Raw genomic sequence first — 14959 nt, 5'->3', positions numbered from 1 at the left:
AAAAGAAACTGGGCATCCACATGTTGGGATTTTACAGAAGATTGCATGCTTCAGCCAAAGCTGCCCTCTCAGGTCCCTTCCAATTATACAAATCTCTAATTCCATATAAACTTCCTTAGAGAATCTTAAAAGGTTATCATCTTACTGTAGCAAGTTTCAAAATTTATACTGTAACTATGTCAACACCCAATAGATAATGCCAGAGATTAGAGCAATGCATCTATTTCCACATTTAGAAAATGGACAAAAAGTTCATTTGAAGCCTGCCAGTCATGATTTAAGATTTTGCCCACTTCTATAATGTACTGTCTAGGAGGTACATGCAATAGCATACAAATGGACTGGACAGAGCATACTACACCAATGCAGAATTCAATATTATTCCTGCTCGACTGAAGTCATGAACATACCTATCAATATTTTCAATGTCAAGAAAAACCTTGAGAACTCATAATTCAAAGAATACCTCATTTTCACTTGATCTGCCCCTGTTTCAGAAGATTGGAATATTAGTGCTTGAAAGTAGAACTTAGACTTAACATTAAGATCTTTGTAATGAATAAAACTGTCTGACAGAGTAGATGAGAAAGTGAAAAGTGTTAAAGGAAGGGTTAGATGGTCATCTGTTCAGGAGTACTACCAAAATGATTCCTCCCTGAGTGAGGGGTTGAACAATATGACCTCCGATTCAATTCAACTCTCCATACATTTTAGTCAACACCTATGTTGTACAAGATATCATGTGGGCAATGAGAATGCAAAGTGAGATCTGAGAGGACCTAATTTTCAGTCTACAGAGTTCAGGCTTTGCCCCTCGGGTAATGGGACCCATTAAGGAGAGAAGTCATGCTAACAATTAAGTACTTTAAGATTAACTTAGCGAATGTATGCAGAATGAGTTGGGAAAAGCGATACCAGAAGGAAGACCAAATAGGGGATCTTTTTTTTCAAGTTTATTTAGCATTTTATTTTCCCCCAGTTACCTATAAAACAATTGTTAACATTCATTTGAACATCCTGATTTTCTCCCTTCCTCTCTTTCCATGCTTGCCCCCCCAATTAAAAAGATTAACAATTTGCTATAGGTTATAAATGTGTAGTCATGAAAATTATTGCCATACTAGTCATGTGGTGAAAGAAAATATAGACAAAAAAATCTCTCCACAAAAGTAAAAAATGTTTTAAAAAGTATACTTCAATCTATTTTCACATACCACCAGCTCTTTCTCTGAGGATTGATAACACTTTTCATCATAAGTCCTTCAGAGTTGTCTTGGACTAATCTTCTTACAATATTGCTGTTACATTGTACATAACACAGTTCACTTTCCATAAATCATGTAAGTCATTCCAGATTTTTCTGAGAGCATTCTGCCCATCATTTCTTAGAGCAAAATACTCTTGTATCACAATCACATACCATAATTTACTCAGTCAATCCCCAATTATTGGGCACCCTAAATTTCCAATTATTTGCTACTAGAAAAGAGTTGCTATAAAAACTTTTGTATCTATAAATCCTTTCCCTTGTATAAAAATCTCTTTGGGGACAGATTCTAATTTAAAAGGTATGTGTAGTCAAATAGTCCTTTGGGTATATAGTTCCAAATTTCTCTATAGAGTGGGTGAATCAAGTAACATCTCTACAATGCATCAATGTCCCATTTTTTCCACATCTTCTCTAATATTTGTTTGTTTTTCTCCTCTGTCCTATTAACAATCTAATAGATATGAGGTAGTATCAGATTTGCATCACTCCAATCAATATTGAGTAACAATATATTTTTATAAGACTTATAGATAGTTTTGATTATGTAAAAACTGTTCATATCTTTTGATCATTCATCAATTGGGGAATGGTTCACAGTTTTATAAATTTGACTAAAATCTTTTATACAATTACTATTGCTAACAATTTCCATCCATCCAATTCCTACCCACTTTCCTATGTATTCTGTTATCTCTCCTTTCACCCTGGCCCTCTTCAAAGGCATTTTTTTCTGACTACACTTCCCTCAACGTACCCGCTTTTTTTTCACCCCCTCATATCTTATTCCCTTCTCCTCTTACTTTCCTTTAGGAAAAGAAACATTTCTATCTCAATTGAGTGTGTATTTTATTCCCTCTTTGAACCAAATCTGATGAGAGTAAAATTCACTCACTTTCCCTCACCTTCCTCCCTCTCTTTTCCTCCACTGTAAAAGTTTTTTTCTTGCTTCTTTATTATTCTACCTCTCTATTTCCCTTTCTCTTAATATAGTCTTTCTCCTAATACATTCCTTTCTCGCCTCTTAATTTTATTTTTTAGATATCATCCCTTCATATTCAAGTTACACCTGTGCCTTCAGTCTTATATAGACTCCTCCTTGATGCCAAAGTTCTTTTAGGTTACCAATATCAATATCCTGTGTGAGAATGGCAACATAAGACCCTAATGATTTCCCTTTCCTATTTCCCTTTTTATACTTTTCATAAAGTTTGTATTTGAAGATCACATTTTCTATTCAACTCTGGTCTTTTAGGAAAAGTTTGAAGGTTCCCAATTTCATTGAATGTCCATCTTTTCCCAGGAAAGATTATGCTGAATAACACTTGATGTTAAGCCAAGCTTTTTGTCTTCCGGAATACCATATTCCAAGTACTCTGATCTTTTAAATCAGAAGCTGCTAAATCTTTTATTAATCTGAATGTGGCTCTTAAAATTGGTTATATTATTTCTGGGAGTATTCATTTTAGGACCTCTTTCAGAAAACAATTGGCAGATTCTTTCCATTTCTATTTTACCCTCTACTTCTAGAATATCAGGGAAGTTTTCCTTGATAAATTCTTGAAAGATAATATCAAGGCTCTTTATTTGTTTGTGGCTAATATTTTTTCATTATCTCTCATGAATTTATTTTCCAGGCCATTTGGTTTTTCAGTGAGATATTTCAACTGTCTTTTAGTGGCTTTATTTTTTCGTTCTTTGGTTTTGGTATTTCTCAATTTCTTATAAAATCATTAGCTTCCATTTGCTCACATCTAATTTTTAAAGAAATATTTTTATCCAGTGAGCTTTTGTACCTCCATTTTTTCCATTTGATTAACTCTATTTTTAAAAGAGATTTTTTTCTTCAGTGAATTTTTGTGTCTCTTTTTCCATTTGACCAATTCTGCTTTTTAAGGTATTCTCCTCATTAACTTTTTTAACCTTTTTTACCATTTGATCTGGTCTGTCTTTTTTTCAATAATTTAATTTTAAATTTCCCCCCTGATACAAGCAAAAATGTTTCAACATTAATTTCCAGGACAGATAGGTGGTGCAGTGAATAAAGCACCAGCCCTGGAGTCAGGAGGACCTGAGTTCAAATCCAGCCTCACTTTTAATGATTACCCAGCTGTGTGACCTTAGGTAAGTCACTTAACCCCGCTACCTTGCCAAAAATAATAACATTTAATTCTAAACCCTTGAGTTCCAAATTTTCTCCCTTCTTTGCACTTCACTCTCCCTCATTGAGAAAGCAAGTTAACTTGGTATAAGTTAAAAATGTGTAGCCATGAAAAACATTACTACAGTAGTCATGCTGTAAAAGCAAGTGTAAACCCTCCCCCTCCTAAAAAAAGAGATATCTTAAGAAAAAAATAAGTTAAAAATAATGCTTCAGTATATATTTAAGATACCATCAGCTCTGTCTTTGGGATGAATAGCATTCTTTATCATAAATCTTTCAATGTTCTCTTGGGTCACAGCATTGCTGAGAAAAGGTAGGTCATTCACAGCTAATCATCCTGCAGTATTGCTATTACTTTGAATAAGGAACATTTCCCATAGCATCTGATCTTGTAAGTTCTTTTACTGAGATCATCCTGTTCATCATTTCCCATAAAGACAAAATTTCATTCAATTCTAACCATTTCATCAGGAAAGTTTGAAAGTCCCCTATTTCACTGAATGTCCATCTTTTCCCCTGAAAGTAAATGTTCAGATTTGCTGGATAATTTATTCTCAATTGTAAACCAATCTCTTTTCCCTTCTGGAATAGAATATTCTTAGTCCTATTATCTCTTAAGGTAGAAGTTGCTAAATCTTGTGTTATCCTGTCTGTAGATCCATGACATTTGAATTGTTTCCTTCTGGCTGCTTACAATATTTTCTCCTTGACTTAGGAATTCTGAAATTTGGCTATGATATGGGAGTTTTCAGTTTGGGATCTCTTTCAGTAAGTGATCAGTCGATTCTTTCAGTTTCTCCATTACCCTCTGCTGTGAGGATATCAGGGCAGTTTTCCTGGATAATTTCTAGAATAATGATGTGTTAGTTCTTTTTTTTGGTCATGACTTTTTATTTTTTGTTTTTGCAAAGCAATGGGTTTAAGTGACTTGTCCAGAGTCACAGTTAAGCAATTAATATCTGAGGTCAAATTTGAACTCAGGTCCTTTTGACTACAGGGCCAGTATTCTATCCACTACATCACCTAGTTGCCCCTTGGTCATGAATTTTAGTCCAATAATTTTTAAATCATCTCTCCTGGATCTCTTCTCCAGGTCCACGTATTCTTCTGGTTTTCAGTCTTTTAGTTTTGTTTTAGTTTTAGTATTTCTTGATTTCTCACAAAGTCAACAGATTTCCTTAGCTCCATTCCACAATTGAAGGAATTATTTTCTTCAGAGAGCTTTTGTATCTCCTTTTCCATTTGGCCAATTCTGTTTTTTTAAGATATTCTTTTCCTCATTGGCCTTGTGGACTACTTATTCCATTTGACCCAAACTGTTTTTTAAAATGTTATTTTCTTCAATCTTTTTTTCTCCTATCTCCTTTACCAAGCTGCTGACTTGATTTTCATGATTTTCCCCACATCACTCTCATTTCTCTTTCCCAATTTTACCTGTAATTCCCTTCCTTGATTTTCAAAATCTTTTTTGAGTTCTTCCATAGCCTGAGACCAATTTATATTTTTCTTGGAGGCTTTGGATTCAGAAGCTTTGACTTTGTCATCTTCTGAGGGTGGATTTTGATTCTCCATAAGACCAAAGTAATTGTCTATGTTTGGATTATTTTTCTTCTGTTGTTTGCTCATTCATTTCTCCAGTGTATGACTTGATTTTAACTCTTTGTTAAGGTGGAGCACCTGCATCCAGCGAAGAGGACACACATACAAACTTTTGAGGGCTTTTGCAACTGGGGATACCCCCAGGGACCTCCAAGTTCTCAATTTCTCCAAGAATGAGAGACTATGACTACTCTTCTCCTGTGCTCTGATCTGTGGATGACCACAAACACCTTTTTCTGTTCTGGAACAATGAGAAGGTTTCCTTTCCTGAGACTGGGGTCCAGACAGTGACCTAGATCTCAGTATGGGCAAAGCATATCCTCAAGGATAGCAGAGACCTCTGTGATCTCACCCCCCCACCCCTGACCCCTTACCATTGGTGGGCAGAGCACTCTGGAAGCAGCTGCCAGGTGGATCCCTGTTAGGCAGCCCCCTGTTGGGTGGTTCCCCAGGTCTGCTCCTGGTTCCTGGGGGCCAGGGTTGTACCGAGGTCTGCACTGGCCAGGGCTCCACTCTCACTCTGGTGTGGCAGAGTTTTCCTGCTCACTCTCCAAGCTATCCTTGACAATCCCTAGGCTGTGGGGACTGGAAACTGCCATTATTTCCATGGACCCAGGCACCCTCAGGAACCTAGGTGACCCCAGAAGCCCAGGCATCCCTTTATCTGTTCCTGGATGGCTGGAGCCAGTTCTCTCTGGCATGGCCTGGGCCATGCTGTGGGCTCTTTCTAACTCCAGTGTGACAGACCCTTCCTTCAGATCTTCCAAGTTGTCATGGGTTGGAAAATTGCTTTATTCTGTCTTTTATTAAGGTTTTTGTAGGGCAATGGGGTTAAATGGCTTGCCCAAGGCCATACAACTAGGTAATTATTAAGTGTCTCGGGCCGAATTTGAACTCAGGTCCTCCTGACTGCAGGGCTGGTGCTCTATCCACTGTTCCACCTAGCTTCCCCTAATTCTGTCTTTTTGTGGGCTCTGCCATTCTAGAATTTGGCTAAAATCATTATTTAAAGGTTTGGGGGAGAGCTCAAAGGAGTCTCTCTCTTTATTCCACCATCTTGGCTCCTCTGTCTATAGACTGTTTTTAAGTGCTATTTTCTTCTGATTTTTTTGTTTGTTTCTTCTTTACCAAGCTATTGACTTGTTTTTCCATGCTTTTCTTGCTTCACTTTCATTTCTCTACTCAATTTTTCTTGATTTTTGAAATTCTTTTTGAGTTCTTTCATGACCTGAGACCAATTTAAATTTTGCTTAGGGACTCTAGATATAGGAACTTTGACTTTGTTAGCTTCTTCTGAGTGTGTGTTTTGATCTTTCTGGCCACCTCAGTACCTTTTTATATTCTAGCTCTTTACAAGTCTCAGTTCAGGTGCTACTCTCCTACATGAAAGTTGACTTGTTCACTTCAGTTGCTTATGTCGTCTTCACAAATCAATTTGTGTTTTCTTAGTATGTGTCTTCTATTTACTTCTCTGTATAAAGGTTATTATTATTATTATTATTCCTCCAATAGAATATAAGCACCTTGATGTCAAGAAAGTCTTCATTTTTGTCTTTTTATTTCCAAACAGAATTCAGTGCTTGGCATTTAATAAAGACTTGTTGGATTAATGAAAGTTACATTATCAAACTATCCTTCTTTTCCATTTTGTTGGTATTTGATTACTTCAGTTGTCTCAGATATGACCCTATTTGGGATTTTCTTGGCAAAGATCCTAGAATGGCTAAACCTTTCCTTCTCCAGATCCTTCTATAGTTAAGAAAATCAAGTAAACAAGGTTAAGGCTCAGGGTAACAAGGTCAGTAAATATCTTCTGGATTTGAACTCAGGACTTCCCAACTCTAAGCCCAGTTCCCTATCTACTGTGTCACTTTGCTGCCCTCCTCTTGATCTAATGCTGTACTATTAATAATATAAACATGTATATCCAGGACTTCCAAGAAAGCCACTAATTCATGGTTCTGCTCTTTCCCATGACCTAACTGGAGGCTTCTTCAATTTCAGAAGTTCAATAAAACTCCAAATGTCCAAGTATGTGGAAGAATGTTTAATCCACATGACTGATTCATTTACATAATTCTTTCAAGGACTTTTTTTGTCTTTTTGATCTTTTCCTCATCTTTCTCTTTGTAACACAAGAAGTAATAACCTCTCTAATGGAAACAAGGCAATCCTCAAAATCCTAAAATCCATTTAGGACCAAGAATAACTCTTCTGTAATTGACAGGTAACCTAGAACAATCTAACATAATAGAAAGAATATTGAAGTAGATGTGTAACTTCAGATTAAGACCTTAGAATGTATATAGTCCAATTCCTCTTCCATTTTATAGAGGATAAAACTGAGGCCCCTAAAGACAAAGTAATTTCCCTAAGATCCTCAAGTAATAAGTAGTTGAGTCAGAACTTGAAGCCAGGTCCTCTGACTCCATATCCATTTTTCATTATACTAAGCTCAGTAAAGAATAGAGAATTTAAGAGGGAACCTGAGGCCTACTTCCAATTTGATTGCTGACTCTGTGATCTTGGTAAATTCAGTTAATCTCTCTTAGTAATCTTTACTGTAATATAGGAACTAAAATTCATTTGTTGCAGGATTATTAAAAATAGCAAATGAGAATACTGGGCCTAGAGTCAGGAAGACTTGAATGTAAATCCATTCTCAGACATTACTAGCTGCATGATCCTGGAAAAGTCACTCACCACTATATGCCTCACTTTTCTCATCTGTAAAATAATCAGGAAAAGGAAATGGCAAAGCATTCCAGTATCATTATCAAGAAAACTACTAATGAGATAAAAAAGAGACAGAAATGACTATAACAATAAATATCAACATGCTTTGTTGAAAACAAGAACATCTGAAAACCGCTGATTAGCAAATGTCATTATTTTTCTCCATTATTCAGTCTTGTGAATGTTGAGGGGGAAGTAGGAAGAGAGAAGGAATGCTTTCAAATTTTTACTATCTTGAATGTTGATAGTTTTTTATGGTGAATGGCATTTCCATCTTGGAAATACATGGATTGGAAAAAACAGAATTGGTATAAATAGTCTTGGTAACCTCATGCTAACCAGAGCTATTAGACAAGTTCTAATCATTTCCTGGGGATATTTATTTCCAATGGAAATGGAATTCACCTCAAGTCAGGTACATGACAAAGTGGCATGTTGATGGACCTAACTCCACTGCCTAGATGTTAAAGTTCGTGCTTGTGAAATGAGCTGTCAGAAAGGAGATACTTGTAGTCTAATGGAGCCTAATGATTCTGGATCCTACATGCCATGCCTCAGGAGGGCTTGAATCCTTTTAAGAGAACAGAACTCATTTCCACTCTTATTACTGAGGCAAAACTCTTGCAAGGTAATAGAAGCCTTATCTAATAGGCTAGCTGGATTTGACTTCTGGATAGGAGGAATACTCACAAAAAGATAAAATGAATGTGCTGGCAGGGGGTGGGGGGGTAGGGGAGTTAGAGAAAGCCAAAACAATTTGAGAAAAGGAAAAGGCTCAACATGATCTTTTATTTTTTCTTTCCTAGTCCATTTTCTCTATATACCCTCTCCCTCATCTAGTAAAAAGAAAAAGAATTAGTACAACAGGTGTGGCAATGAATCTGTTTTCTTAACTCTGGCCCCTCCTGCTGCTATTATTTACAACATAAGTTTAATTAAAGTCACTGGGAAGAAAAATGAATTTGTTTACAGGAGTATAAAATCAGTTCTTTTCGATGACAACTTCCATACCACTGATCTTACCAGAAAACAAACATGAAAATCAGAATCTGTTTTCCAATTAAAAAGTTTGTGTGCCTCATACATTTGTTATTCCCCACCCTCTGCTCCAACAGGGGAAGCATACAAGCTAGGAAAGAGACATCATATTTTTCAAACAGGGCTCTGTCATTTGTGTTGGGCTGGTTCAGGTCTATTCCCTCTCACTGTTTCCCTTTTAAAAATTATCATGTAGAGCCATCAAACCTACAGCATGAAGTTTAAACCATGAAGTATGCAGACCTAGATTTTTCCAAACAAAAAACTATTCATTTTTCTTAATTTTATTTTCTTTTTCTTCATTCCAAACAATAACATCAGTGAGAAAGACACAGAAAACTCAAACATAGGCAGATCCATGTAGGTGAAATCAAAATTAAAAATAAATGGAATTTCCCCTTTTCCTTTCATATATCATATCTTCATGTGTGTATGTGCATGCAAAAGCATAAAAAATGCCTTCTTATTAATTTTCTGCTCATCTCAAGCAACCAAACACACACACACACACACACACACACACACACACACACACGAAATATCTTACTTCAATTTCTGTGTATGCTTCCAATTTGGATCAAAGTGTAAATCATTGGAAAGAAGTAACAGACCAATTTATTACCCCCAACTTCAGTTAATCCTCTCACTTCCTACTTCTCTTCAGTTGTGAATAGCCAGCACTCAGCTGAAACTAAGGAATGGTGGGAAGGCTAGGAGAATGGGAAGGGGAAAGGGCAAGGGCTAGGGCAAGGGAAAAAGGGAAAAGGGAAACGGGGAAGGAAGACAGAAATACAGAAAGATAGAAAGAACAGGGGAAAAGCAATAAAAAAAAGACTGCATTAGAAATGGGTGTAGTCTTTGCTACTTTAGGAGGCAAGGCAAAGAGAAACTTTAATGATCTGGAATGTGCCAGCCATGGAGTACACAGCATGGATAGAAGAGAATGAGATTAATGAAAAAAGAGACATTCAGTACTAAAATGTCTAAAGCTGTCTCAGCAGTTAAGTAAGTACACTTTATTATGCCAAAGACTATAGCTTGAGATGCTTGTCAATGGCACAAAAATCTTTAGATTAATTCCCTTCTCCCATTATTTAAATTACTTAAGTGGCATCAAAGAATTTTTTTCAGTATGCACAGGACATGGTGTATTTTCCAAGAGTGTATATATCAATCATCTGTGTCCTCTGGTACAATAGTCTATGTAGTAAGTTATTAAGCCTAAGTCAACTGAACCTATAGCCAAAGACTGCCTCTATCCCACCTAATCCTAGATGCCTAACAGAGATCAATCACCTGGAGTTAAAAAAAAATAGGTAGAAGATAAAGAATAAAATGACAGAATCCATCAGCAGTTTCAACTGTAGTTGTCCAACACAATATGAGACAAGAAGTAGGTAAAGAGGAGACTACAGAAAAGCAGTCAGAAGACTTGTTCACCAACAAAGTAATAGCCTGTCAATAACAAATCAATTAGCCAGATTTTTGCTAACTGACTGTTCTGTACAACTGGTCTAAGGAAGTAACATATAGATAGTTGCTTTCCAAGGTCCGAAAAACAGAAATCTGTAGTCCTGAAGTAGAGAACCATAAGATAATTAAAATTTGACATTATCTTTTCCAAATAATTCATTTGAAGTTCTTGGTGAAATAATTCAACTTTATACTCCTTTCTTGAATTCCTCACCTCCTTTATCAAAAAGCAGATAACTTCCAGTCAAGTTTCAGCCTTGGACTGCTCCCTCCATTAATTTTTACTCCTAAAGAAGTTCTGTTGAACAACAGTCGACATGTACACAATTATTCCAATTGACTCCACTACAAATTTATACTACATCACCTCAAAGCTATGGTTTTGCAGTAACAATGTATGATTGAAGTGTTAGAGTATAAGAAAAACTTAGGGTCACAGAATTACTGCTTTCAAATTGTGATTTTGGAGAAAACTTTTAAGAGTTATTTGGACAGCAAAGACATCAAATCAGTCAATACTTAAATTAATTTATGTTATTCATCGTGAGGTCAAATAATAAAGCTGAAGCTTAAATACTTTGGCTACACAAGGAGAAACCTAGAAACATTGGAAAGGACTCAGATGTTGTGAAAGATTGAAGGCAAGAAGACAAGGGAATGACAGGGGATGAGATAATATTTCAGAAACAATAAACATATACTTGGAGAGATTTTGAGAGATAGTGGAAGATGGATACAAGGACCTAGTGTACTGTGGGACTTGGGATCATGGAGAATCAGACATACAAATGAATAACTTCAAGTAGGCCTTCATAGCTGCTAAGCAGTTTCACTATATTTCCCTTACCTTCTCACTGTATCACTTTCCACAGAAACTTTTTCAGACCTTTTCATCTCTCCTCAAAACTCCTATAACTTGCTCTACTGCCATTTCTCAGCTGAGAATTTTGTCCCTATTTTATAGAAAAAATTTTCTTTGAGTTGCCCTTTCCCCCCCCTCTTTTTATCTCCTATCACTCATGCCTTCTGCAATTTTCTCTTCTTTCACTTCTCTTTCCTATGATGAAATGGCCTGTTCAAACCATCCTACTCTATCCCATCTCCTTCAATAGATTGCCACCCCTTCATTCCACTTCCACTTATTTTTAATCTCTCTCCCTTTCTATTGGCTCATTTTCTTCTATCTCTACTATCATCCTATTATCCCTTCTGCTTTTTGTAGTCAAACTCCCTCAAAAAACCATCTATAGGACATTCCTTCTTTTTCAATCTTTTCTTAATCTCTTTCAATCTGACTTCCAACCATATTATCTCACTGAAACTGCTCTCTCTGAAGTTACTAATGATCTCTTAGTTGTCAAATTCAAGGATCTATTCTCAATCCTCATTCTTCTTGAACTCCCTGTGATATTTGAGACTGCTGATGATTCTTTTTTTCCCTTGAGAATCTCTTCTTTCTATATTTTCTGGATATAGCTCTCTCTCTCCCGGTTTTCCTCCTACTTGACTTTTTTCCTTTCAGTCATCTTTGCTAGGTCCTCCTCCAGATAGCTCCCTCTAATCATAGGTGTCCCTCAGGATTCTGTCCTAGGACCTCTTCTCTTTTCTCTCTACTCTCTCTCTCTCTATTTCTCAGTAATCTCATACATTTCCATGAATTTAATTATCATCTTTATATCTTGATTAGCAGTCAAACATACTTTCTCCAATCTCTTTCCTGATCTTCAATCTCCCCTCTCTAGCTGCCTTCCAGACTTCTAGAGCCTTATGTCCAATAGATATCTTAAATTCAATGTGTCCAAAATAGAACTCATTATCCTTCTCCCTAATCCCTCTATTGCTTGTACCTTCCCTATTAAAGATCACATACTTATCCTCTCCAAGCTAAATATTCACATTCTACAAAAGCAGCTGCCCTAAAGCAAAATGACTATCAAAAGAATTAATATCAACAGATTAGAATGTTTCTCTGGGTGGGAACAATGTGTTGCTAACTTACTGGGAAAGTTGAGTGAAGACACAGTTGACAACAGAGGAATAAAAAGGAGTGGGCAGTTTTCAGAGATTTGGTGCACAGCATTGCATTTGCTCATCTGGGTCAGAATACTCACATCAAGATTGGTTTAGTGAAAATGATGGGGAAAAGATACTAAATGAAAAACAAGTACTCCACAGGATTTATCAGCAAGATAGTTCATTCATCTCAAAGAAGGCAGGATTATACTCCATCAAAAGTAAAGTTCAAGTGAAATTTAGAGAGATTCATGATGTTTGCTTGGCTCACTAGGAAGGCAGATGAAATTCAGATTTATGCTGATAGTAACAATCCAAAGCCCTTTGAAGGGTCTCTGATGGCTATTTATGGCTATTTAAGGTGCTTCTCAAATATTCATGCAGATGATTGATTACTGATAAGGACATGATTCTAAAGAAATGGCCTAAACAATTCCATAGTGTTCTTAATCAGTGCTGAAGTCACTGACCATTTACCTCAGGCTGAAGTCAAACCCTCCATAGCTGAAGTTCCAACTGAAAAAAAAATAGTTTTGAATGCCATTAAGCAACTTTCAGGTGGCAAAGCACTGATGCTGATTTGATTCCATATGAAATTTACAAGGTGAGAGGAGGAATCAAACATTAACTGAAATTTTTCAGGATATATATAACATTAAGAGGTTATCCCCCAAGAGTTCAAGACCCCTCCCCTACCCATCTCTATAAAAGCAAATGGAATAGATTATCCTAAGGACAAAAGAAGAGAAATCTCTCTTCAGTCATTGCTGGAAAGATTCTTGCCAGAATCCTCCTTAATAGGCTGGTCCCTCACCTGAAAGTTGATGATCTACCTGAGAGGCAATATGATTTCAGAAAGGAGTGTGAAACAGTTGATATGGTGTTTGCTGCCTGAAAATTCCAGGAGAAATATAAGAAATCATTCATAAAGGATTATGGAAAATATAATCAAAATTTGATTGTCCAGAGAAGTCCAAGAGCATTGTATGTTGGTTTCACAATGGTTCGCTTGCCTAGGTTCTGGATAATGGACAATGCCTTCCCACTTTCCCAGTCACCAATGTAGTGACACAAGGCTTTGTCCTTGCTCCCCTGCTATTGAATATTATGCTTTCAGTCATATTATCAAATACCTTCAGAGGACAAACAGTATCAAAATCAGCAACTTCACTGATGGTAAATTCTTCAACTTGAAAAAACTACAAAAGTTAAAATGGAATGACTATTAGTGCATGATTTTTTATTTGCAGATTATTCATTTAATATAGCCTCTGAAGCTTTAATGCAACAAAGTACAAATCAGTTCTCTGATCCTTGAAATAATTTTAGCCTAACATCAAGAAAACACAGGTGCTCCATCAGTCAAAACTATGCACCCATATGTAGAACCTTCAGTTGCAGGAAACAGAGAAGTGAATATGGTAGATAAGTTCACTTCCCTTGGCAATATACTTTCCAGGGATGTATACATTGATAAAGAGACTGACCAACACATTGCCAGAGCTAACACAGTGTTTGAGAATCTCCATAGGAAAGTGTGGGAGAGAACAGATATTAGACTGATCAAACTGAAGGTCTACAGACCCTTCGGGCCAACTTCATTGTCGTATGACTATGAAATCTGGACAGTCTATAAGTACCTTGACAGGAAACTGAATCACTTTGATTTGCATTGTCTTGGGAAGATTCTGAAAATTCCCAGGCAGGATAAGATAACAGACACTGAGTTCCCTTGTCAAACTAAACCACCAAGAATTCAAAATTTATTGTAGAGAATACTGCTCCAATGGGCTGGCTACATTGTTTTATGTCCAAATATATGCTTGCTAAATAAAAAGACTATTTTATATAGAACTCGCACAGGGCAAGTACTCACATTGGAGAACAGACAAGGATACTCTTGAGGTCTCTCTTAAGAACTTTGGAATTGATGTGCAACTTGGGGGACACTGGTATAGGACTGCCCACCATGGGATACCATCAGAGAAGGTGCCATGCTCCATTAGCACAACAGAATTGAAGCAGCTCAAAAATAAATGCAAGTTGTACAAACTTAGAGAATCCACCCCAAATATTCTCATGGTCTATTTGTGCCTGACCTGTAGTACTGTCTACTGAGCTCATATTGGTCTCTTCAGTCACAGCCAGACACACAATGACTTGATTCTAACTTAGTAATGTCATTTTGGTCCTCTTTGAGAAAGAAAGACAACAACCAAAGGATAATCCTTTCATGGTTCCTCAGTCCCTCAGATTCACAAGGTACAAATAATCCTGAATTTCTCAATATCTCTTACTCTCTCCACTCTCCATATCCAAGCTGTTGTCAATGTCTATAAATTTCACCTAGGCAACATCTGTCAAGTTTTCTCCCTTCTCTTCTCTGTTTCTCTATCATTTCTGTAATGCAGGTCTTCATCACTTCACATCTTGATAATTGTAAAAGTCTGTTGGTGCCACATGTGGTGGAGCCAAGTTGGCAATGTAAAGCTAGGAAGCTCTTGAAGGTTTTACCAAAGCAACTTTAAATGAAAACTCCACGCAGACCCTAAAGCTAGAGATCCCACCAAAAAAGAGTGAAACAAGTTCTCAACTCAAGATATCATAGTGGAACTTCAGTAAAGGTCCATCTAATCTGAGAAAAAGGAGGGGAGAAGTCCAGTGTAGAT

This window comes from Macrotis lagotis, chromosome 3 (assembly GCF_037893015.1).
Source record: "Macrotis lagotis isolate mMagLag1 chromosome 3, bilby.v1.9.chrom.fasta, whole genome shotgun sequence".
NCBI classification, from domain to species: Eukaryota; Metazoa; Chordata; class Mammalia; order Peramelemorphia; family Peramelidae; genus Macrotis; species Macrotis lagotis.
The sequence above is the reverse complement of the archived record's forward strand: the minus strand, read 5'-3'. Positions refer to the sequence as shown.